General features: G+C 32.7%; 1 protein-coding gene across 3 annotated transcripts in view; it reads right to left on the bottom strand.

Annotated features, from left to right (window-relative positions):
- LOC129746414 (fibroblast growth factor receptor-like 1) overlaps positions 1-19826 on the bottom strand; it is a 38102-nt gene extending 18276 nt beyond the window's left edge. For 2 of the 3 annotated variants that reach the window (XM_055740070.1, XM_055740062.1), the window contains exon 1: positions 19111-19826. The gene's annotated coding sequence lies outside the window, so the exon portion shown is untranslated. Of the gene's footprint in view, positions 1-19101 lie in introns of all 3 variants that reach the window. The other variant, XM_055740077.1, reaches the window with a different exon arrangement.
- Between the last annotated feature and the right edge of the window lie 8031 nt (positions 19827-27857).

Genomic DNA, 27857 nt, shown 5'->3' on the forward strand with positions numbered 1-27857 from the left:
ATCACCTCACCGCACCGACCGGCCAACGGATTGCGGTGTGAAAAGAAAAGCCTTTCGAGGAGATCGCAACGTTTGCGGTTCGTTCTTTCACCGGATACCGGCGGCTTTCGTTGCTTCGCCAGGAGGGCTTACACTTTTACACCGGGTCAGGTGCTGCATGACAGTGGATTTGGTTTGCCTTCGGTTTCGATTGAAAGAGCGAAAGAAAAAGAATCTGCTTCCCTGCGACTGGATCAAGGTGTATATTTTATCTATAAAACTCTCGCCCGTTTTGGCCCATTCTTCTCGAAATGAAAGCAAAATACAAACCACCTTCCATTGTTGCGCTTTTCACTTGGTCTTATTTGCGAACTTTGAACCTTTTTCTTTCCCCGGTGCTTGCTTTGGGAAGAAAACGCAGGACCGCCATTAGCAGGAGTATTATGAGCCATTAGATGCTGAGGCAGGTTCCACGCAACAAAGCAGTCCGTGATTTATGTCCCAAATATACTAACTAATGATAGCACTGAAAGGCGGTTCATTAGGTGGTTTGCTAAGATTGTTTTTCGAAAGTGGAGTTTCTGTTTCCATCACTTCCAAACTGGATGGTTGCTGCGATGAAGAAGAACGTTTTCCCCAGCTTAAAGTTGTCGGCTCTGATGCCATCCATGTCTTGATGTGTCACGTCAGCGTTTGTTCAAGCATGTTTCCTGCGATTAACCCCTTGGCAGTAAGGTGTTCTAGGGAACTATGGGTGCGACATCTACAACACAACTTGTGACACAATCCGGCATGGCACAGTTCCACATCCATGTGCGCTTTCCCCCACCACTTTGAACTCACTCTTTTTCCACCTCTATTGTAAATACATTCGTTCATACACGTGTTGGCAATCTTCCAGCGTGAGATTTCACCGGTTTCGCGACTTGTTCGGCTTCCGGCAGCTTTTGTTGTCCGATTTGTGGTTCAACAAGAGCATTGGGTGGAAGATATGGAACGTGGAACATACTCTATACATGCGTATTTTCATATGAACGTGGAGCTTAAAGCTGAATGTGTGACGGTGCCGGTGGAGACGCTCTCCTGCCAGACCCATTTGCGAGCGAGGTCCTCGGCGGAAGCAAGGAAACGTGCCAGAAAACCAGAAAATCCGGACATTAATCTGATGTTATTTATTTTGTTCTGCCGGGAAAAATGGAACCGACCTGATCCGGTTCGCAGACGGCTAAATACAAGACGCTGCCTCCAGTTGATGTTCCATGGATTATCAAAATCTATTTTTAGCACGCTTTGAGCCATCCAGAGGAATTATGTGAAGTCTTATTTGAAACTTAAAAAGAAATTGACAATTTGAACATTTTTGATAATTTTGGCATTTCTTGATAATTTTGACAATTTTGAAAATATCGCTAATTTTGACCAGTTGAAAACTTGATAATTTTGACAATTTTAACAATTATTTTAACAATTTTGACAATTTCGACAATTTCGACAGTTTTGGTAATTTTGCTAATTTTGGCGAATTTGACAATTTAGACAATTTTGACAATTTAGACAATTCTGACAATTTTGACAATTCTGACAATTTTGACAATTTTGACAATTTTGACAATTCTGACAATTTTGACAATTTTGACAATATTGACAATTTTGACAATTTTGACAATTTTGACAATTTTGATAATTTTGACAATTTTGACAATTTTGACAAATTTGACAATTTGGTCTATTTTGACAATTTGGTCTATTTTGACAATTTTGACAATTTTGACAATTTTGACAATTTTGACAATTTTGACAATTTTGACAATTTTGACAATTTTGACAATTTTGTCAATTTTGTCAATTTTGTCAATTTTGTCAATTTTGTCAATTTTGTCAATTTTGTCAATTTTGTCAATTTTGTCAATTTTGTCAATTTTGTCAATTTTGACAATTTTGACAATTTTGACAATTTTGATAATTTTGACAATTTTGACAATTTTGACAATTTTGACAATTTTGACAATTTTGACAATTATGACAATTTTGACAATTTTGACAATTTTGACAATTTTGACAATTTTGACAATTTTGACAATTTTGACAATTTTGACAATTTTGACAATTTTGACAATTTTGACAATTTTGACAATTTTGACAATTTTGACAATTTTGACAATTTTGACAATTTTGACAATTTTGACAATTTTGACAATTTTGACAATTTTGACAATTTTGACAATTTTGACAATTTTGACAATTTTGACAATTTTGACAATTTTGACAATTTTGACAATTTTGACAATTTTGACAATTTTGACAATTTTGACAATTTTGACAATTTTGACAATTTTGACAATTTTGACAATTTTGACAATTTTGACAATTTTGACAATTTTGACAATTTTGACAGTTTTGAAAATTAGGCCTAAGAACAGATGAAATGCCACCAACTTCTTTCTCATCCCAGCTAATCTCGCTTGGTTGATTTCACCATGCTTGAGGAATTTAAATTTTTAACTCTGCTTCCAAGTTGAACCGATTACTAGAAGACTTTCGTCAATTCTTCAAATAAACTCTTGATATAATTTTTCGTGGGGTATGATGATGATATGTTGATGATTTTACGAAATCCTTTTACTTTTCAGATCGGAAATGACAATGAAGAATATAGCGAGCGCACCCGTGCGATCTTTCAAAGGAAAAGCCACCGGGACCTGTCCCTAATTTTGTTTAAATATTTAAACAGGCTGCTCCCACTTTTTGGGTTGGTATGTGGGTCTGTGGGAAATTTGAATACGGGAAGCCGTCTCGGTGCTTTGTAGTGGTGTGAGTGTTTCAGGCGGTGGTTACGATTCCATGCAAAGTGGGCTCAAGAAGGCTTCAACTGTCGAAAGCAATAACTTTCAAATGATAAACGGCGATGAACTTCAAAAGAATTAATTTATAGAATTTAAAAAATACCTTCAAAAAAGGTAAAAATAAAAAAAAATATTACAACTTTTTACAGAAACGAAACACGTTAACTAGTCACAGTCTAAAGCTAGCAGCTTATTTTCGGTGCAAAATTTTTCAAAAGGTGGTGGTAAAGTCTGGCTAAAAAGTATAGTACACGTGGCTGCTTTTGCTGTTTCTGCTGGTATTTCCAAAAAAAAACTTTGTTCTTTGTTGTGTACCATTTTAAAATACACGGACCAAAGCACACAAAACAACTCCCGCCCGGGCCGTGTGGCATTTTGAGGTGAAAGAAGGAACTTTTTTTTTTTCTGGCGGGATTTAATTCTGCACCTCGACCGTGAACAAAGAGCATAATTAGGCGCGAATTGAGTAACCGCGTAAAAGTTGAAATCTTACTCCATCCGTCGCAGGGAGGCTCAGTTACGCTAAGAGTGGGGAAATTTAAAGCAGCTAATTAAAGTGCTTTATGAAATTGTTCAAGTGCCTACATTAGGACTAATTTGAATAATTATTCTTCAGATGAAGGTTAAACGTGCGAAAAGAAGTCTGGTTTGGGAGCAGATTGAATTAAAACAAAATGAAAGCAGGAACGTGAGATTTAGTTTTTACGCAGCACTCTTGTTGGGCAAAATCGGTTTAGTTCACTTTCATGTGAATTTACCATAAAATTCGTCTATAAGATGCTGCAAAATTATATTAATATTTAAGAAGCTTGATTTTAAAGAGAAAGTTACTCAAAACTGTGCTAAAAATTGTTATTTTAATTTTTTTCTTATTTCTGGCTTTTTAGTCAATTTTTTTTAATATTTTTTGTAATTTTTGTAAATATTTTTGAAAATATTCGTCTTATTTGTTATTTTTTTCATTTTTGTCAGTTTTGCCATTTTTGTCATTTTTTGTAATTTTTTTTTATTTATATAATTTTTGTCATTTATGTCATTTTTGTCATTTTTGTCATTTTCGTCATTTTTCTTAATTTTTGTCATTTTTGTCATTTTTGTCATTTTTGTCATTTTTGTCATTTTTGCCATTTTTGTCTTTTTTGTCATTTTTGTCATTTTTGCCATTTTTGTAATTTTTGTCATTTAGGTCATTTTTGTCATTTTTGTCATTTTTGTCATTTTTGTAATTTTTGTAATTTTTGTAATTTTTGTAATTTTTGTAATTTTTGTAATTTTTGTAATTTTTATAATTTTTGTAATTTTTGTCATTTTTGTCATTTTTGTCATTTTTGTCATTTTTGTCTTATTGTCATTTTTGTCATTTTTGTCATTTTTGTCATTTTTGTCATTCTTGTCATTCTTGTCATTTTTGTCATTTTTGTCATTTTTGTCATTTTTGTCATTTTTGTCATTTTTGTCATTTTTGTCATTTTTGTCATTTTTGTCATTTTTGTCATTTTTGTCATTTTTGTCATTTTTGTCATTTTTGTCATTTTTGTCATTTTTGTCATTTTTGTCATTTTTGTCATTTTTGTCATTTTTGTCATTTTTGTCATTTTTGTCATTTTTGTCATTTTTGTCATTTTTGTCATTTTTGTCATTTTTGTCATTTTTGTCATTTTTGTCATTTTTGTCATTTTTGTCATTTTTGTCATTTTTGTCATTTTTGTCATTTTTGTCATTTTTGTCATTTTTGTCATTTTTGTCATTTTTGTCATTTTTGTCATTTTTGTCATTTTTGTCGTTTTTGTCATTTTCGTCATTTTCGTCAATTTTGACAATTTTGACAATTTTGACAATTTTGACAATTTTGACAATTTTGACAATTTTGACAATTTTGACAATTTTGACAATTTTGACAATTTTGACAATTTTGACAATTTTGACAATTTTGACAATTTTGACAATTTTGACAATTTTGAAAATTTTGAAAATTTTGAAAATTTTGACAATTTTGACAATTTTGACAATTTTGACAATTTTGACAATTTTGACAATTTGACAATTTTGACAATTTTGACAATTTTGACAATTTTGACAATTTTGACAATTTTGACAATTTTGACAATTTTGACAATTTTGACAATTTTGACAATTTTGACAATTTTGACAATTTTGACAATTTTGACAATTTTGACAATTTTGACAATTTTGACAATTTTGACAATTTTGACAATTTTGACAATTTTGACAATTTTGACAATTTTGACAATTTTGACAATTTTGACAATTTTGACAATTTTGACAATTTTGACAATTTTGACAATTTTGACAATTTTGACAATTTTGACAATTTTGACAATTTTGACAATTTTGACAATTTTGACAATTTTGAGAATTTTGAGAATTTTGACAATTTTGACAATTTTGACAATTTTGACAATTTTGACAATTTTGACAATTTTGACAATTTTGACAATTTTGACAATTTTGACAATTTTGACAATTTTGACAATTTTGACAATTTTGACAATTTTGAAAATTTTGAAAATTTTGAAAATTTTGAAAATTTTGACAATTTTGACAATTTTGACAATTTTGACAATTTTGACAATTTGACAATTTTGACAATTTTGACAATTTTGACAATTTTGACAATTTTGACAATTTTGACAATTTTGACAATTTTGACAATTTTGACAATTTTGACAATTTTGACAATTTTGACAATTTTGACAATTTTGACAATTTTGACAATTTTGACAATTTTGACAATTTTGACAATTTTGACAATTTTGACAATTTTGACAATTTTGACAATTTTGACAATTTTGACAATTTTGACAATTTTGACAATTTTGACAATTTTGACAATTTTGACAATTTTGACAATTTTGACAATTTTGACAATTTTGACAATTTTGACAATTTTGACAATTTTGACAATTTTGACAATTTTGACAATTTTGACAATTTTGACAATTTTGACAATTTTGACAATTTTGACAATTTTGACAATTTTGACAATTTTGACAATTTTGACAATTTTGACAATTTTGACAATTTTGACAATTTTGACAATTTTGACAATTTTGACAATTTTGACAATTTTGACAATTTTGACAATTTTGACAATTTTGACAATTTTGACAATTTTGACAGTTTTGAGAATTTTGACAATTTTGACAATTTTGACAATTTTGACCATTTTGACAATTTTGACAATTTTGACAATTTTAACAATTTTGACAATTTTGACAATTTTGACAATTTTGACAATTTTGACAATTTTGACATTTTTGTCATTTTTGTCATTTTTGTCATTTTTGTCATTTTTGTCATTTTTGTCATTTTTGTCATTTTTGTCATTTTTGTCATTTTTGTCATTTTTGTCATTTTTGTCATTTTTGTCATTTTTGTCATTTTTGTCATTTTTGTCATTTTTGTCGTTTTTTGTCATTTTTGTCATTTTTGTCATTTTTGTCATTTTTGTCATTTTTGTCATTTTTGTCATTTTTGTCATTTTTGTCATTTTTGTCATTTTTGTCATTTTTGTCATTTTTGTCATTTTTGTCATTTTTGTCATTTTTGTCATTTTTGTCATTTTTGTCATTTTTGTCATTTTTGTCATTTTTGTCATTTTTGTCATTTTTGTCATTTTTGTCATTTTTGTTATTTTTGTCATTTTTGTCATTTTTGTCATTTTTATCATTTTTGTCAATTTTGTCATTTTTGTCATTTTTGTCATTTTTGTCATTTTTGTCATTTTTGTCATTTTTGTCATTTTTGTTATTTTTGTCATTTCTATCATTTTTGTCAATTTTGTCATTTTGGTTTTTTTTGTCGTTTTTGACAATTTATGTCTTTTTCTTTTGGATTTTTTTTGTCATTTTTGTCATTTTTCTGTTTCTTGTCATTTTTGTAATCTTTGTAATTTTTGTCATTTTTGTTATTTTTTTTCATTTTTGTCAATTTTGTCATTTTTGTCATTTTTGTCATTTTGTCATTTTTGTCATTTTTGTCAATTTGTCGTTTTTGTCATTTTTGTCATTTTTGTGATTTTTGTCATTTTTGTCATTTTTGTCATTTTTGTCATTTTTGTCATTTTTGTCATTTTTGTCATTTTTGTCATTTTTGTCATTTTTGTCATTTTTGTCATTTTTGTCATTTTTGTCATTTTTGTCATTTTTGTCATTTTTGTCATTTTTGTCATTTTTGTCATTTTTGTCATTTTTGTCATTTTTGTCATTTTTGTCATTTTTGTCATTTTTGTCATTTTTGTCATTTTTGTCATTTTTGTCATTTTTGTCATTTTTGTCATTTTTGTCATTTTTGTCTTTTTGTCATTTTTGTCATTTTTGTCATTTTTGTCATTTTTGTCATTTTTGTCATTTTTGTCATTTTTGTCATTTTTGTCATTTTTGTCATTTTTGTCATTTTTGTCATTTTTGTCATTTTTGTCATTTTTGTCATTTTTGTCATTTTTGTCATTTTTGTCATTTTTGTCATTTTTGTCATTTTTGTCATTTTTGTCATTTTTGTCATTTTTGTCATTTTTGTCATTTTTGTCATTTTTGTCATTTTTGTCATTTTTGTCATTTTTGTCATTTTTGTCATTTTTGTCATTTTTGTCATTTTTGTCATTTTTGTCATTTTTGTCATTTTTGTCATTTTTGTCATTTTTGTCATTTTTGTCATTTTTGTCATTTTTGTCATTTTTGTCATTTTTGTCATTTTTGTCATTTTTGTCATTTTTGTCATTTTTGTCATTTTTGTCATTTTTGTCATTTTTGTCATTTTTGTCATTTTTGTCATTTTTGTCATTTTTGAAAATTTTGTCATTTTTGTCAATTTTGTCATTTTTCTTATTTTTTTTTTTGACATTTTTGTCATTTTTGTCATTTTTGTCATTTTTGTCATTTTTGAAATTTTGTCATTTTTGTCATTTTTCTTATTTTTCTTGACATTTTTGTAATTTTTGTCATTTTTGTCATTTTTGTCAATTTTGTAATTTTGTAATTTTGTCATTTTTGTCATTTTTGTCAATTTTGTCATTTTTGTCATTTTTGTCAGTTTTTTCATTTTTGTCATTTTTGTCATTTTTGTCTTTTTTGTCATTTTTGTCATTTTTGTCATTTTTGTCATTTTTGTCATTTTTGTCATTTTTGTCATTTTTGTCATTTTTGTCCTTTTTGTCATTTTTGTCATTTTTGTCATTTTTGTCATTTTTGTCATTTTTGTCATTTTTGTCATTTTTGTCATTTTTGTCATTTTTGTCATTTTTGTCATTTTTGTCATTTTTGTCATTTTTGTCATTTTTGTCATTTTTGTCATTTTTGTCATTTTTGTCATTTTTGTCATTTTTGTCATTTTTGTCATTTTTGTCATTTTTGTCATTTTTGTCATTTTTGTCATTTTTGTCATTTTTGTCATTTTTGTCATTTTTGTCATTTTTGTCATTTTTGTCATTTTTGTCATTTTTGTAATTTTTGTCATTATTGTCATGTTTTTAATATTTGTCATTTTTGTAGTTTTTGTATGTTTTGTCATTTTTGTCATTTTTGTCATTTTTGTCATTTTTGTCATTTTTGTCATTTTTGTCATTTTTTGTCATTTTTTATCATTTTTGTCAGTATTGTCATTTTTGTCATTTTTGTCATGTTTGTCATTTTTGTAATTTTGGTCATTTTTGTCATTTTTGTAATGTTGTCATTTTTGTCTTTGTCATTTTGGTTTTTCTGTCATGTTTTACTATTACTTTTTTGTAAATTTTATTTTTTTATTAATTTTTGTCTTTTTTCATTCTTGTCATTTTTCTGATTTTTGTCGATTGGGTTTTTTGCCATGGTTGTCATTTTTGTAATTTTTTTCAATTTAGTTTTTTCTTATGTCATTCTTGATTACTTTGTTCATTTTTCTATTTTTTTTTTATTATTTTCGTCATTTTTGTGTTATTTTTGTCATTTTTGTCACTTCTGTCGATACTTTGAAACCCTTTAGTTATTTTTCTCGTTTTTCGTCATTTTTGTTTAATCTTGATGAACAATTTTTAAAGTTTTTGTTATCATTTTCTCCCTCAAACTTTCTCCGAGCAGACAAATCGAGCACCATAAGCAAATCAATTGTCCCTCGATTACCACAAATCAGGTTACAAAGCCGGGTCTCTGGCAACAACAAATCATCAATTTTGAGCGCCAAAAAGTACGGCAGGGAAACCTTTTTCTCTTCGAACTACGACGTAGATAAAGCACCGCCACGTGTTTTGTGTATCCACTCTCCCACGAGGTTGGCTGCCTATGGAATTCGACAGCAAATGATGGGTACGGGAAAACCTAAAAATTCGAAAAAAACGGTAGCGGCAGGTTATCCGTCCATTTATCACTCGGCACAGAACCATTCATTCCGATTGCGTTCGATATGGGATTCCCGAAGAAGGAAAATGCACACCTGTTTTTGTGAGATTTTGTTTTTTTTCCCATAGGGAAAAACGATCGGAAAATCTCGATGCTTAATAGATGAGCACGGGGGTTGAGTCGAGCGGCGAAATTCAAACCAACAATCTCACACCTCGTTTGTGTCATTGAACCGTAAACTTCTTTATCTCCGGCGATTTTTCTACGTTTTTCGAACCGGACCAGTTACCCTGCTCTTGGAGTAAGATTTATCTGATCCTCCCACACCCTGTCATATTTTTCTATTTCAACCGTCGGGTGTCTCTAAAGGATTAGCCAAAAATGTGCGAGGATTTTGGTTCAGCTGGAACTGGACTCGCGCCCGACAGGCTGGGAAAGATCTTATTTTAAGGTTCCAAAGTCGGGTTTGTTTCTCGTTTTGGGCTGTTGGTTTTTTTTTCTTGCTGAATTGAGAATCCACGACATGGCTAGGACGAAAACAACAACCCGTGTCTTCCAACTGGTGTCGGCATTCCACGTTGTGTCGGTGGAATAATTATCTCGCAGCTGAGAGTTACAACCGCCCAAGGAGCGACCCGGAGTGGCAAATTTATGGTCCTAGGGATAGCCCATCTGTATGAATTACCGAGCGCTTGTTGGAAGTTTAATTTAAATAACGCTGCCCTCGGTTCTTATCAGTCGAAGTATAAGGACACTTAAGTTTTTTTTTTAAATTTTTATGCAAAACCAAGCACTTTTAAAAATTTCCTCAAACGAAAATAAATATATTTTTAAGAATTTCTGATGACAGAGAAATTAGATAATCTGATTTTCTATCGAGTCTTATCTGTGTGGAATTTGCTGAAATCTCATCGAAGAAACCTGCACCTGTAAATGAAATGGACTTAACGCTTCACAGCCCATCGTTAATCACTTGACAAGTATCTGCGTATGAAAAAAAAGCACGGCCAGAGATAATTTTTTATTAAATTTATCGCAAATATCCTCCCGATGAACGGATGAACGAAGTGGCTTATCGGTAATTTTGTACTGGACAGTAAAATAATGCCCCCGGTAGCCGCCCCCCAGGGAGCTGTGCCAAGTTTATCGGAAAGCAAATGACAGCGAGTTTACAACCGCACAACAGAGAAAACACCTCCGCTTGTTTCCGCTTTTCATTCCACGCACCCGGATATCCCGTTTGCGGAGCGGCCAGCAGTTTTCAGTTTTCTGCAGAAATCTGCCCGTACTTACAGCCGATGTGTTTGTAAAATGACAGAATCAGAAGTAGGTAGTAACTACGGTGCTTATCGGATTGCGACTCCGGACCTCATCGTGGTCGTTGCCGTTTTCATCGCAATTCTCATCGACGACGTCAGGTAGGATGGATGCAAGCGATCCCGCTGGAAGGTTCGACAAAATAATCGATAAGCCTTCTGCTTGTCTTTGGCCGGCAGGCTGTGTAAATGCAACAGTCAGTTTGAGTCAGATAAACATCAAGGCTGGGTGACGACCAGAGGTGTCATTGGTTTTTTTTGGGACATAAATCACCTTTTGTATGAAATCACCACAAAATAAACACTAACAGTGAAATAAGAATACCCTCAGGACGAAATTGATATTCTTACCTTAAATTTGTCTAAAATTTAATCAACATTCATCAGCAATGAGAAGAAACGAAACACTCTCTTTATTCTGGCTTTGCAATGAGAAACCGAAGCTTTTTGACTTGAATGGTGGCTCCAGAGAGTAACCGAAAGTGACAGGACCGAAGAAATAATCGCGAAAAAAGGCAACGACCTATTTTTTCGGGGTCGGAAAATTGTTCCTATGAAATTTGAAACTCCTCCCTTTCATTGAAAGGGGGAGGGAGGGAGGAGAACTATCAAAGTAAGGAAAAAGTGATTAAAACTCGGATAATTTGTGAGATAAAGTTTCAACAAATTTAGTATGTATAAAATCTTTGTGGAGAGAGTAAACATTTTGGTTATCTTTGTTTTTCGGTTTAATTCCTTTCAAAAGCCTCAATGATGAAAACTCATCAAGCAAAAGTATAAAATTTGCTATTTGAACCGAATAGAAATTTTTCTTTAGAAAAACAAACTTGCTGTTTAAAAGTTCGTGTTGTCGATCCTAAACTTGTATAGCGAGTTCCTACTGGAGTTTAAAGCAATACCAAAATAAATGAGTTTTGAATTTTGTCTTAGAATAAAAATATTCTTTTTTTTTGTTTCGATTATAGTCGTTTTACCATCTTTATGACATTCGCGACTTTATCAACGTTGCAGTTGGCGGATAGTTATTGACAAACTTATCCGGTACAACTGTGTTCAATGTTTACTCTTGGGCTCGAACTCGCGGACATCAAATAAAAAGATTCCATCAACTTAGGCTTTAATCAAAAATTTACAGAAGAAGACACCCTGGAGTTTTTTTTTATCACTTAGAGATATTCTTTTTTCAATCGTTGGTAACTTTTGTATAGCATTCTTGATGGGTTAAAAAAAACCAATCATATCGATTTTTGAAAATAAGTCAAGACCTCTGTTATGAAAAAAAAAAACGAATTCAAAGTTTTAGAAAGTTCAACCAATTCGTCTTTTGGATCACTTAACAGAGAAGCAATATTGATGCGAATTTTCGCTTCAAAGCAGCTACAAATAATATAACTGAAAGTAGTTGCACATTATCATTCAAATATCACAGTAACACGCGTTTTTAGCCTTGTTAAATCGATATAAAAATATAAGATAGCACCTTTTCGATTCCAAAATTACTATTGGTCTCTTTGTTCTTGATAAAATTTGGGTGGGGGGAAACTTTTAAACATGAAAACAAACAAAAATGACATTTCGCCTACTGGGATGAAAGGAAGAAAGAAAATCGCCATTACACACTGATAAAAAAAGTTATTATCTTTATTTTGAAAATCAAAATTAACCATACTAAAAAAAAAATATAGCAATTTTATTCTTGCGCAAGAGTTTTCAGTTTTCACACAAAAATTTCGTCAATCTCAAATTTCGCTTCACGATTTCGTACTTTTTCTCTTACCATCATGTCATTAACAATAAAAATAAACAAAAATTCATGGAACTTCACTTCGAGCGAAATTTCAAGGTAACTATTGAAGTATTCAATTGTGATATTTTTATTGAAAAAATCTTCTTTTCTAGGTCAAACGGGGTTAAAATTTACCACGAAGAAGTTTTTCGATGGTTCCACCAGTAAATTTTCTCTTTCAAAGTTGTAAGTGAAAATGAATTTGTACCAAAAACAGTGTTTTTTTTTTTTAGTTTTTATACTTTTGCAGCATCAAGTACTAACTAAATATCTGCTACTTCAAACCTAGCTATTCTGGATTCGTGCAACTGTGAAATTTGAGACAAGGACGACTCAAGAGTGTTCTGGATCTAATCATGGTTGTGACCGTGTACAGGTCAGACAAATTGTAGCAATGTAACCAAAAATCAATAAATTGAAGAACTAAAGGAATAATCTTATTTAATTTCTAAACCAAAATGTTTGACAATATTTCACAAATCCCTTCATAATTCTTATGGCAGCAGGTCAAAAAAATGGGTAGAAAATGGACACGGGTTTAGTCTTAAAAACGGACAGCAGAAAACGTATCATTGTCTGATAAAAGTTTCTGCCAAGGCTTTGAATCGGTCCAAAATTTGTCTGTTTCTTGATTCGGTTTTAGATCACTTCTTCAAGTCTTTAATATATTTCTCCCCCGAAATATTTTGCATTTTAGTATAGATTGTAATTTGTGAAGGAATGTCACATTCCAAAGTTGTCAGCTGATAAATAAGAGTAAACAATTTTTTTCAATAACGTAAAAAGCTAGATGAGAAAACGATTTATGATAATTTTTGATAGTTGAAATTAATTGTAAGCGAATCTAGTTATTCAAGAAAATCTCAATAAAAAGGGGCATTGTTTCAGATGTAAAATAGAAAGTTTAATACGATTTCGCAAGTTTCTTGATTTGTTAGCAATTCGCCTTTTTGAAAAGTCGATTCCAATCTTAGTGAAACTTGATGTTCCATTAATCTGATAAACATTCTCAATAATAAGCTTTTATTTTTCAAGGATAGGCCGCTAGAAAACTGAAAATGTGAAATTTCAAATGTTCAATTTGAAATGTCTTATGAAAAAAAAACAAAAATAAGCTCGAAACATCATCGAAAGTGTTTGACAAAAGAAGAACTTGTTTGTAGAGAAGAAATAAAGGATGTGCAGAAAATTAATTAAATTTAATAAAAACAAAATACAAGTTGTATTCGGCAACACTAAAGATAGATAAAATAAAATCAATTGTTATGGCAACGTTTGTAATTTTAGCAACACTAGGCAAAATAAACAAACCAAAGTCAGTCATTGATCTATTATTGTGAGCGACAGACATGTCTGAGAGTATGACTGAATTGAGATTCGTAAGAAACTTAAAATTACGATAATGCGCAGTGGTTAAAAAATAAGAAAAACGTGATCGTTGCTTATAACTTTTTTGTTTTACATTTGTGTCTTCGAAGAAGTTTAACAACAAAATGAGATTTACAAGAAAATGTTAAGAATTTTTTGATTGATTCCCCTATAAGTGAGATAAAATATCTAACTTCTTAACCGTAAGTCCAATCTCTTTACTGTCTTCTAAAAACTTATTTAAAATGCAAATTTATGAAACTTTGTCTTAGATGCAAGTTTCATGAATATTTATCTATTGAGTTACAGTGTAAAATATAAAAAATAACCTTTAAAAATCAGTTCTTCTTTCAGACCTTTTGTCTGATAACTTTAAAGTCTTCAAAAAATTCTACAATTCTACAAAGTTGTTTCAAATAAACAAAATACATATTTGTAAGCATGAAAAATGTAAGTATTTAGAGTTATACTAGCTGACCCGGTAAACTTCGTTTTACCTTCTAAAGTATAAATCGTAATAAATGTTTAATTTTATCTACACGTCCTTAACGGCATTCTAATGGAAATCGTAACAAATAAAGTTGAATTTGTATTGGGCCCACCTTCCATAAAAAGTGAGATCCTTGAAACTATTATACAAACCATCTCTGACGCAAAAAACCCTCGGATACCAAATTTCACTTCATTCCGACCGACCATTCATAAGTGATGTTGTTACAAAGAAAATGCCCTCATTTTTATATATAAGATGAAGAGATAACTTTGTATGGGGACCCCCCTTTCATAAAAAGTGAGATTCTTGAAACTATTATACAAACCATCTCTGACCCAAAAAACCCTCGGATACCAAATTCCACTTCATTCCGACCGACTATTCATACGTGATGTTGTTACAAAGAAAATGCCTCCATTTTTATATATAAGATTGAGAGAATGCATACATTTAGGGCTATTTCAGCCTCAGTTTTACAAACAAACGGCAACTTTCGGCAGCTTGCACTGTATGCAAATTGATCATCTAGGTTTTATCTGGAAGACACTGTAAAATTCGTGTGTTTCCACTAGCATCCAAGCGAGATACTTCTATTTTTCTTTGCCATATTTGTTAGAAAAACAATGATTTTTATGCATCACTAGCGCATTCCAAACAGCACAGTGATCTTTCCTTCTTCCTTGTTATTTTGGATGTGCTGTTTTATAGAGAAAAACTAGCAAACATAGCATAACAAAATAGATGGATGGATACTAGTGAATACACACGATTTTTACAGTGTTTTATAGATAAAACCTTAATTTGCATATAGTGTGTGAGACTAGCCACTAGTCAGTCGGCAGGCGTCCCAGAGATTTCTCAAACAATCCCTAGGGTCGGCAAGTTCCACCTTCTTCTTCTCTTTCTCAAACGAAGTTGTCGTCCGACAACTTCTAGTAACTTCTAGTTGTGGCCCAGTAACTACAACTATATAACCAGTGACATATTTGGCCAACGAGACGGCTAGTCATCTAGCTTGCTTGAGATAATTATCAGTAGCTGTACCTTGGTTTTTGTTGTTAAGTTCAATTTAGCAAGCTCCACCTTGGATGCTGAACCAGGCACGGAAGTGTTATTGGTCGGATCAAGTTCGCCAGTGGAAAATTCACCTGAATTAGCGACGAGCAATGCGGCGAAACCAACGGCCGATTTTAACCCGTCTAACGGTGGATTTAAATCCGGAAGCGATGGGGTGACCTCTATTGTAGCAGCGGACATAACCTCCAAAGCGGCAACGGTTTAACGGCCGATTCAAATTGTGGATTCATAATCGAATCCGATTGAACGCCGACGACTTAGCGGGTCCTAAATATACCCCCTTATTCTGCGCCGCGCGTGAGGTGACGATAGTCGAGTCGAGTCGGAATTACGTGAGTCTTGTCACCTTATTCTCGAAGCCGATGTGACAGAGCATACGATTTGTACCTCACGGTGACTACTAGATTGGGATAAAAACTCAAAAAGTTCATTCTAAAAGACGTTTCTCACCTAAAGCGACTACTGGAATCGGGTGACTCGACTATCGTCACCTCACGCGCGGCGCAGAATAAGGGGGATAGGCTAAAATATGAGTTGATGTCGATGGCGAGAGAAAAATGACGAATTTTTACCTGCTGTCCGAATATGTGACTTCGAGCTTGTCACAATATTTGAATTTCGCAAATGCTGCTTCGAAACATTTGTTTCTGATTCGGCCACCGGTAGAAAGACGGATCGGCACAGCGAGCACAGATTTTTAATTCTTTTGCTACGAAACAAAAAAAAGTTTTGATTCTGCCTCCGGTAGGATGACGGATTGGCACAAGAAGAGATTCACATAGTTGCTGCTACGGAAAATTTGTTTCCGATTTGGCCCCGGTAATTAAAAGAAAAACAGATAAGCTCGGAAAGCGCAGATTTAATACTCTGCCGACGAAAAGTCAGAGAAAATGAAAGGTGTAAATGGATTATTCTATCAAAGCGAACAAAATGTGTGAAACTCATTCGACAAAAGTTCAGAGAATAATATAGGAGAAAAATTATGGCATTCTGTTTGTGAAAAGATAACTGTTTTTTTTAATGTATCTTTTCTTCAAAGGAAAAATCTGAGAAATTCTGCCGACGAAAGATAAGAGAGTTAAATAAATATTCAGGGTGAATTATCCCAATTGATGAAAATAATCCCAGAAAAATAAAAAGATCGGAGAGTATATTTATTTAAATGGTGTTTAGAGACAACTTAAGTTAAAAATGATTAATTTTGCCACCGCAAGGTCAGAGAAAATGAAAGCTTTGAATGGATCCTTCTATCTCAACGAAAAAGCTATAAAACTCGACCAACGAAAGGTCAGAGAATGTTAAAAAAAAAAGGAATCGCGTGAAGCTGCGCACACTCTTCCAACTTTGACATGCTGTCATTTCTTTCTCGGTTAAAATTTTTTCATGAAATTTTCACTCAATTTAGTTCAACTATTCAAAGCTCTGCAAAATTTGAAGTTTTCACAATGATTGGAAACAAAGATACAGCTATTCCCGTTAAAATGGGAAATTTGGAATTGCTTTACTAAACTCGACAATTTTGATTGAAAAACCTTGAAATTTGGACCAAAGATGTAAAAATGTATTATCTAGTACCTGGCCATAAAAGTTTCTTAAAACCGATTAACGCGATCAAAAATCGTGCCGAGTAGAAAATGGGATTCATTATAGGAGATTTCATTCTTTTTTGGACGGATGTTTGTACGGAAAATATCTTAATCAGTATTTTCTTGGTTTTTTCTTTCACAAAATCAAAATTTATCACACAAATTGTTGATAATTGATAGTAACTTCATTCATTCGTGAAAAATGTCAACCGAGAGTGCAATGGCAGCTTGTTTAAGTGGGGAATAAGTGCTCAGCTTCACGCGATTTCATTCTTTTTTGAACGCAACCGTATGTCCAAACATAATTTACACGAAAAAAAAAGATTAACTGTGCTGATATTATAATCCTTTAAATAATTTATTTAATCATGAGAGGATTTAATAGAAGCTTTTTAAGCGAATGTGATGAAACTCTGCAGCCGGAAGTTCAGAGAAAAAATGACCACAACCAACTGAAAATTGTCTACGAATTATTGGAACAAAAATAAAGCAGCAAAATGTAAACAAAAGGTCTAACAATTAAAAATTACACCTTATTTGAATTTAGGAAAGTTCAGAGAATGCATGTTCAGTCAGCTAAAACCAATTTTAAAACTAATTTACTGCAACTCAAAACTGTTCTGGACTAACTCGATGTTATTGTAAATTTTCAAGTAGAAAATCTGAAAGAAAACAGTCTGGAAAAAAGGATCAAAATCCGGGTCAAATGTCGAGTAAAAAGTCGATTTAAATTCGAGTTAAAAGCCGAAAAACATCAAGTCAAAAGTGAAGTGGAAGCCGAAATGAAAATCGAGTCAAAAAGCGAGTCTTTGGATGAGTCGAAAGCCGAGTTGAAATTCAAGTCGGACGTTGAGTCGAAATTTAATTTAAGTTGAAATCCAAACCGCAATTCGCGTTGAAAATTAAGTCGAAGATTTACTGAAAGTCGACCTCAAGGTCATGTCAAAGGTCAGATAAAAAGTTAAGCCTGAAATCGAGTTGAAAATCGAGTGAAAAATCCAGTCGAAAGTCTTACTAGTTTGCTAGAAAGTCGAGTTGATAGTCGATAAGAATTTATAATCGCCCAGCAAACAATTTTGTAGCAGTTTTGATATTCGTTCCATAAACATTATAGAATGATTGTATGAAAGTCGAAAAACAGCATTTACCTACCGAAATGAAGGCAATATACATACATAAATTTCATTTCTTTCTAAAGTGACGAAAACTACACCAATTGGGCGTTATCCGATACCTTATTCGTACCCATCGGAAGAATGCAAGTGAGCACAAGATTTTGCTCTCACAACCATCAAATCGTTGTCAGTGAGTGACAATATTTTCCAGTTCTCTCATTGGTCAATATAACTCAATACCCATAAGATTTTCTCACTTGAAGCTCGCGCGGGGGCAAAATTCATTCAAAATTTACAAACATGGCGGACTTTCTATCATATCCGATTTCAACGGACTTCAGGTGACATTTTAAACGATCTTTTCATTATTCAGTTGAAGTTGCGATTCGCAACACTATTGCAAACGACTTAGGTTATCATTTCTGGTACGCTGTCTGTGGTATGTTTGTTGGGGAAAAGGTCGACTGAAAAGTTCAATGGAAATTCAAGGTACAAAACGAAACAAAAGTCGAGTTGAAAGAAGAGTCAAAAGTCTAGTTGAACGCTGAGTTAAGAGCAAGTTCTGTCCAAAGTTGAGTTGAGTTGAGTTGCGTTTATATTCTATTCGGAAGTCGAGTTACAGTCGGGACGAAAATCAAAGTAAGAGTCGAATCAAAAGTTGAGTTGGAAGTCGAATAAAAAGTCTACTCGAAAAATAAGTCAGAAGCCGGTTCAAACGTCCAGATAAATCTCAAGTTGAGAAATGAAAATCGAAAGTCAAGTCGAAGGTCAAGTAGAAAATCGATCCACACGTCGAATCTTAATACTAGTAAACAGTAGAAAGTCGACTCACTAGTAAAGTTGGAAGTCAAAATTCAAAAGTAAAGTTAAAAGAGTCGAAAGACGAGGCAAAAATAAAGTCGAAAATTGATTCGAATGTCGAGTCAAAAGTTCAATAAAATATCGAATTGTTAGTCGAATCTAATATCAAGTCGAATTTTCATTCGATAGTTGGACCGAAAGGCTGGTCGACAGTTTAGTCATAAGGAACAAACGTTGGAATGTGATTCGAGTCAACAGTCGAGTTGGAAGTTTAGTTGAAAGTTGCGTCGGAAATCGATATTTGTCTCGGGTAAAAGTCGATTACGAAGTCGCATTGAAGGTCGAGTCGACAGTCGAATTGAAATTCGTTAGAAGGTTCTTCTTATAAAATTTTACTGACCCCACCTTACGAACCTGGACCGTTTGAAGCAGTAAAACGGATAGCAATCGGCGATGACTGCAGATGACGCGTCGATCGTCGTTGAAGTGGTCGAACTGTGTGGCTTTGCTGTTATCTTTGCTGTTGTTATTCCCTGTCTTTCTATCTCTCTCTCTCTTGGCTTATGGTTCTGCTTGCACTTGGAGCTTGTTGGGTTTGGTTTCGCGTTTGAAGTTCAGCAGACGTCCTTATCTATCGTCTAAAATCCTTCTCTCGATACTACCTACTGGCGCGGCGATAACGGTCTCTGCTCGATGGTGTTCCGATACTAAATTAACCACTTTGGTGTTGGCTTCTGTATCAACAACCCTGCCGGGGGCTGATGGCCAGGGAACTACCTACTGTTTACTCAACACGTTGCTGTTTGCGCTTCCAGGAACTGTATATGTACACTGAAGACTGGAAACTAATGTCACATTGCAGGCAGATGCTTCATTTTCAATAACATGCTTGATTGTTGAATGGACGAGGAGGATAGCTTCCGTCTTTTCGAATCGTTTTGATTCTACAAATAATTGTCATTCGAAAGAAAAACCGCTAAACCTCGACTTCATATCACTAAATTGAAGAACCAAAAATAAAAATATGATGCTACTCTACACATATTTTATGCCGTATTGGAAAATCACCGCGAAACAAAAAAATCAGAAAACGAAGTTGCAAATTAATTTTTTGCGCGCGTTTCGGTTCCGTCCCTATCGGTGGTTAAAATTAGACTGGAAAAACTCGGGGTAAACATACCGGGTCGTGTGTATGAATCGCGCGCTCTTCATCGATAACATCATTCCCCGTTGCTTGCCTCACGCACGCGGGACACCCGACCTACCCGAAAGCAATTCGACTGAGAACACGTACTGCACACCATGAAATCTCGATTCTAGGCTGATACCGGAAAAAAATAGAGAAAAAAAATGCGGAGCTACTATTGACTGAAAATTTATTGATAAATATACAACAAACCCGCACCAACTCCTGGGCCCGTTTTTTGGAAGACAGATTTTATCTGCGGCTAAGTAAATGGTGTACCTTTTACTAAGTTCAGGAGGATTTCGACCCGACTTTTTTGTTGATGTTTTTCCGCTAGTTGTTTTTAGGTTAGGGAAAATCGTGAATGCGGTAATGTAGATGTGGGTACATTTGCATTTAACTACAACGGAGTGGTTCATGAATTTTAAAACGCAGGTTCATGCATTTTTGATTGTCTAGGTCCCTGAATTGTGGGTGCGGTCATTTAGGATGAGACCGTAACATGACCCTCGAAAATGATTAGGTGAATGCGGTGACCTAAAAAATACTCGACTATCGAAAAAAGTTTTTATCTTTGAAAAAAAATCTAAAATAAGATCAATAAATTCAAGATTATTTTTTGAAATGAATATATTTTGAATTTTTTCAGTGATAATTTTCCCCTAAAACACGGTAGAAATAAAGAAAACAACAAATTTGAATCACTCTACCCAAACAGGGTATCATATTTATTGTATTTGTTTTGTAAGAGATTTTGCGATAACTGTTACATGATTTTTCTCCCTCTTGTCGGATACCGTAACAGTGGAGAAGAAAACTTCGAGAGGGCGTAGAGAGAAGGGAGCTTAACTGACTGACTGACGACTGTTGACTTTAACGGCTTTTCACATGCGATGCGTGAACACAACAAACGCACAACATTCGCATTCGGTTGTACACCTTTATACTAGGTTCAGGGAAAAAACACACAGGTGGGAATCATCGGATGAGTGTGCTATCATTGGAGAAAACCTAGCAAATTATGAGGTATTTGTAAACAGATAATAAATTAGATTGTGAGCTCTTTAGCCTTGGAGGGAGGACGAACTGGATTTTGACAAACGATTTTCCGTTATCAGCAGTCGTTACTACGTTTTCGCTTTCTCCACTGGCGCGGGGCAAAACTTTTTCTGAATAAACAAACGAAATCGTCACCCGGGCGGGACGATGCAAATATATGGTTGTTATATACTCACCCTTATGCAGGGTTGTCAGATGGTTTTTTAAAAAATCTGTATCGGCCTCATAAAAAAATCTGTATTTATCTGTATTTGAACTTTAACGACCAAAACCTTCTATTATTGTTTTCTATGTAAGCTTATCGTTTAATATGCAATTTGAAAACAGTTTTAATGGTTTAAACGTATTCATTATTCAAAAATTGACAATTTATTTCATTAATTGAACTTAATCTAGAGCAGGGACGAGCAACCTTTTGAACCAACGGGCCAGTTTTATTTCAAAATATTCTTGGCGGGCCGCACTTATATAAAATATCACTCGTCAATTAATCATCGAACTCTATAGATAATAACAAAAAGATTTGCTAGGTAAAAAAAGTTATATCGTAATAATTATAAATTTTTAGCGATTTTTTTTAAAGATCAATGTTATTTATTTCAAATCTTTGAGAAAATATTTTTTCAATTAACTTTAATTTCTTCGCAAACATTCGTTCTTCCAAACATAGACATCATTTGCATCACATTTTCCCTAAAAACGTACGATGCACAAACACGTTTAACGCGTTTCCATATATTAGGGGAGGTGAGGGCATAACGAGCACCCGAGGCATAATGAGAAGTCCATTTTTCTACATAAGTACGTATTTTTTTAAACAAATTTTCATGAGGACTTGTTTCGTACTACCTATAGTATTAATTTTTCACCAAAAAAGAAATATCCTTTTCATATTTACAGAAATATTAAATAACAACCAGCTAGGTTCTCAAGTGACGAAAATATTAGTTTTTTTTGTTAGATATGAAAATTATTACTAAAGGCTAATTCACTCACACCAGATGAAAACATGCAATTTTGTTGGCCGCAACCTTACAACCTTAGGACCAAATTTAAAAAATTTGTCACATTTGAGCAGCATTTTGTTGAGCATCTTTTCATTTTAGTACATAAAACTATTAAACTATTTTTGTAATTGTCTAAATCGGAAGGCGAAATGCTTAAGATTTAGCTCAAAGATTCAACCTTTTTAATTAACCAATTAATTATGAATGTTATTCTGAATTTAGAATTTCATTCCTGTTTTCTAAATTTTCTCAACCTCATTTCTAAAATCTTAAAATTCAAAAATGTATATTTAAGTACGAAAATTGAACTCAAGTTATGAATTGAAGTGATTAAACAATTATTATTGAGAAATTTGAATATGATTCAATAACCTAGTATTTTTATTCTAGTGTAAAAGTCAAACCTTGACCTGGATATAAATATGTTATCGGTAATAAAAACGAAACTTGAATTTCGAATTCACATTACACAAGGGAAAGTCATTTTTGGTTCCTATATGTTTTAATACTTAATTGATTTTTCAAGATTTTGAGTTCCTAAATTAAAAACTATCAGATTGTAGATAGAAATTTTAATATTTTCTTTTAAAACCCAAAATAAACCTACATGAATACGTACAACAGATTTTAAACCTTTCTGTTCTCTTTCATTCAATCAATCATTCATATATCTTGCTTAGATGTATTAATATCAGAAACACAACGCTTTAAAGAATTAAATTTCATCTAAATAATAAATCTGGCATCATTCACAATGTCTTTGTGAATTTGATATTGAAGATTTAAACTTATTTCCCAACCTTGCCGAAGTCTACAAAACGTTCTGACTGATGCCTCAAGAAATATGAAAGATTTATATTGTTCATTTAATTCAGGTCAAAATATCAATTTTTTGTTGAATTGAAATAAAAATGACAAAACTGAAACTTTTCTCACTTTTTCCTCCGAAGTCAAAATTACTCGTGGTCCTCGAGAAATTCGATGACTGAATTGGAACAATTTTGTTTATATCTTTGTCATGTAGTTTTGCCAGCGCATAAATTTATTGAATGCATTATTCACGTATTTTAAGTATTTATATCTAAGATAAGAGCTTATATTACTCTTATATTACTTGAAATTTTCTGCCATGCGTTATCGATAAAAAATGTAAATCTAGTTTTTAAATCCTTAGCACATTTAGGACTAACTACTAAAAGTTTCGTCTCAGAAACTTACACCTATTACAATTTTACAATATTATGCAATATAAAACTCGACACATTAAGATAAAATTATGATATGTAATGTTAACTTCAGTGATTGTTGAGATGTAACACGTTTAATTTCAGGTTCTGTTGATAAAATTTTGTTAATGAGTTAATTTCAAATCAGTGAATGGACCATAAAGACATATCCTTTTTGTTATCGTAATAAAATATCGAAATTAAATTTCGAGAATTTTTTCCTGTATTTATGGACTAAAACTCGTTTCAATAAGTAGGCTGGCTAAAAAAAATTACTACATATCGTATAAGAAATGAATTTGTTTTAAAATTCTAAAGTGTTTTCCTACTTCATTTAGTTAAAGACACATTCCACGCGCTTGTACCGCTCAAAAGTGATTTTTATCTGTTCGCGTATCAAAAAATCTCAAAATTGTCTATAATTTTGATAATTCAATCACACAAAACCGACGGAAAAAAGAGAAAAAAATTTTTTTACATATGTTTTAGATGATTTTGAAAATCAGATTTTTTGTTGGAAAAAGTGGTGTTTTTGACAACTTTTACAAAATCATTTATTTTAATATATGGATGATTTCTTTTGGAAATATTTTTAGTATGTTCAGAAGCCAAAAAACACAGCTTCATTTTGTAGAAGAAAAAAAATTGTTTATATCCATTGTAGTTGGTTAGAAAAGCGAACAAAAACAGTCGCATTTGAGTAAATTCACGTCACAAAAAAGAGAACTTTTTAATTTTACGAAAAAACTCTGACATTTTTTTAAATAAAAAAAATGAGAATTTCTTTGAAAATGATAAGACAATTCTAAAACTCCAAAATTTATAGAAATCGGTTGGAATCTAACCGAGTTACAACAGCGCGAATGAGTGAATTCACGTCACAAAATTTGATTTTTTGTTAAATTTAATATCAAAAATGTGCTTTGAAAGCTGTTTTTACCCTCCAGATGGTCGGATTTTTTAAATCGAGCATAATTAAGTTGATTTTTTCAATAAGTTTATTATTTTGAAATAAAAATACAAAAAGATTGAAAAAATAAATAAATTTTTTTTTGGTGAATCTTTAAATGAAGACAGGAGTTATTTTAACATATGATCCCTCAATATGTTGCTATTCAAGTGCAAATTAAAAATAAGGACAAAGTTAGGTGCAGATACTGAAAATTTATGATTGTAAAAGTCGGAACAACAAAATATCTTTTTTGAAAGTGTACATAAAATTTTAAGGCTCCAAAGAATGGTTCAGCATAACCACAGTATAACTTTATATTTCGTGACGTGAATTCAGTCAACTACCCTGTTCTGTTTGAACTGAGTGAATTCACGTCACAACTTCAAATCAGCATAACTTCGTTCGTTGTTGTTCAATCGAGAAGCTCCGTACATCAAATTGTGGGTAATTGTTTTCTTTACAACTCATTTGAAGACACCAATATTCTATTTCCACAGAGAGAACAGGAAATCAAAGATGTATGTACTAAAGTCCGAAATGGTTAATTCTAGCGTGAATTCACGTCACAAAAGTAATCAATCACAACAAAAACAACTTAAATTTTAAAATGACCAAATTATATTCATTTTGAAGGAAATTCAATTTGCGACCGTTTGCTACAATTTTTTTCATTTTCAAGTAAGTTGGTTGACTTCTAAAATGATAACAGTGCAGAAAAGTCCGGAAAAGCGATTTCACGTCACGGTGGAATGTGTCTAAAGAGTTTTGAATTAAAAAACTGACGATGCAAACCTTATTGAATCTGAAATAAGAATTTTCTATATGATTCTCAATCTTTTTTCTTTTTATAACTCTCTTAAAAGGATAATCTTAAATACCACCCTACTTTATAGATATCAAACTCAAGGAGAAGAGATTTTATACTAATTTTATTATCAAAATTTGTGTACTCCGTATGGGGGGCTATCATTCGTCATTAATACAATAAAGTTATGCTGTTGAGAAAAAGAGACTATTAAAGCTCCTTCTAACCTATAATAAATGATAAGTACATGGTTTTAGTCGTCACAAAAGCTTACTTGAACAAGTTAAAGGTTTTGATAAATTATTTGTGCTGTTGCAATCATTTGCGGTATTTTGCAGTTGGAAAGATAAAGGTTTAAACAGATTTAACTCAGTTAGCCCATGGAAACAGGCTTCATTTTGCTCATCTTGATCAAAAGGAGACAGTGAACTTTTTCGCTCCGAATAATTGTGAGTCTATTTATAATGAGCATTGCATCCTCTGCTGCTGAGAGAGCGGGGAGAATTTTTTTTTCTAACGAATGATCGCTCTTCTACTGACAGAGCACTGTTGGTATGTGACTCTGAAAACACTAAATCAATGCTACGTGTAATCAGTGAAATGAATTGCGATCGTTGATTCCTCAGCCAGTTACTGAGAAGCTAATGAACATTTCTCTTAGCGAGAATGAGATTGGGTGACTGCGTGATTGAAATGCTCTCCAACAAAATGTGGGCTGCTTGATCGTTTAAAGTGTGAGTAAGCATATTTCTCCCAGGCGATTGACAAAGAGATGGGAAAAACAGAGCAAAAATCAAGAGAATCGAAGAAGCCTGTGATGGAAATCAATTAATCCAAAATTGATTTTTATTTTCTAAAAAATCTGTATAAATCTGTATCAATGTTTAAAAATCTGTATAAAAATCTGTATCTGTATCTTATCTGTATTGACGTTGAAAAATCTGTATAATACAGAAAAATCTGTATATATGACACCGCTGCCCTTATGATTACCCCCAACACTGACAACTTCTACGGGTTGCAACCGCCAGCTTGAGGTTCAAACCTCGGGCAAAACTGGTGGACTTCTGAATTAATAAACGAACCCAATGACAGCAGTTAGGGCAAAACTCGTGGATAACTAGGTTGCCACTGCTAATAAACGAAAACACTATAAATACGAAGCATCTATCTTAAATGCCGGATTGAGCTATCAAAGTCAAAATTTATTTGAGAAATTAAGAAAAAAAGCCTACTATGTTCATTTCAAATCAAAATTCATATTACCCTTAAGCCAAAGTTAGTTTTCTTTCAGTTGGTCCCTACGTAAAGTGCAGTAACGAAAATTGCCTTTTATGAGACCAAGCCCCTTTTCGAAGTCCTACGTAGAAAGCTGCAAATTGGTTTAAGTAGCTCTCGCAAACACAAGAGGACGTAAAATCTCGGCTAATGCAGTCACCCACCCCCTCTCCACAGTAACAAGTAGTCGTTCAGATCTTACGAGGAGACTTAATGAAAGGTGGCTTCCGAGAAAAATAGTAAATCCACCATTGCTACCGGCACCAAGAGCAGCTACTGAAGGAAACATCATCAACATCGTACTTAAACTTGCAGCCAAATGAAAGCACATTGGAACAAACAAAAACTGCACAATGGAACAAAAAAGTGCATGGCATGTTCAATATTTCTTGGTGTTTGAATAGTAGTTAATAAATCGTACAGTTGCTAATTTTATGTTTTCCCATGTTAATTTAACCGAGCAAGCTAGTGAACCAAGTAAATCACAGAATATTGAAAAGAAGTACTACGTTTACGAAGTCCTTTTTTTTTCTACATATTTATTTTCTGCATATTTAGCAATTTTCGTTTGTCCCGGAGGAGTAGGCGATGACTTTCGAGCAGCGCACGCGTTTTTTTCGAGATCCGTAATTTTTTTTTAAAGTTTTTTTCCGGGCGCGTTTCTTTGGTTGGGGGGCTTAGGGAAGATAACAACATCGGCGACCAATACATTTTATGATAGTGATATTTATATGAGTGAAACGAGTTATTCCCCCAGCGTGGGTGAGCTTTTTAATGAGCCATTTTCGCTAGTGACTTGTCCCCAAATCTGTCGCTGTTTTCTAAGAAAAGTTTGGCCAAAAAGAAAATTACTCAATAATGAAATGTTTCCATCGATTTCGAAAGTGTACTTCCCTGGAGTTCATCAAAAATGGTGCTGAAAATCAAAATTTTGACTCTTGGAAAACTGTTATAAATTGACCCGCTGATAGAGAGGAAAAAAAGGAGCCTAGAGAAGGAACTCTAACGCAATTCTTGAAAGCATTTTCTATGAAACGGAAAAAAAACATTTGTGTGGGAGCTGGTGCAATGGTCTTCTGAAGAAGGTTCTATTTTATAATGGAAGTTTGTACGTACGATGATTAAGCGGCAGTATATTTCACCGCTCACAATGGAAGTCAAGGGTTCAAGTGGCTCAAATATAGAAACAGTATGTGTGGAAATTTGTTTGTTCAAATAATAACTTTCTTGAAATCAAAATTTGTGATGGCTTAGAAACAGTTGTTTTCCTTTTCTGTGCATGCGTTTTTCTAAATGTCGTCTAAAAGACGGCTTACTGTGACCTGGAAGATCACTGGTTTGCTGCACAAAGATAAGTAACCGTGATAATTTCTTTTGTATTGTTGGTGTAGTAAGTTTAAATTATGATCAATGATATGAATAACTTCACGTTAGACAGCTTAACTCTATTATGGGGTTTAGTGGGCGGAACGGACGGGACATCAAACGATCGGAAAACTGAAATTTTCATTTGTCCCTAAAACAATATTGAAATTTAACAAATAAATTTCATCTTAATTTTACATTCCATCCTTAGTAGGAACCGTTGTTTATTTTCCCAAATATCATTCATCTCAATTCTACATCTTATTTTTATCAGCAGCTATTC

This window comes from Uranotaenia lowii, chromosome 1 (assembly GCF_029784155.1).
Source record: "Uranotaenia lowii strain MFRU-FL chromosome 1, ASM2978415v1, whole genome shotgun sequence".
Taxonomy (NCBI): Eukaryota; Metazoa; Arthropoda; class Insecta; order Diptera; family Culicidae; genus Uranotaenia; species Uranotaenia lowii.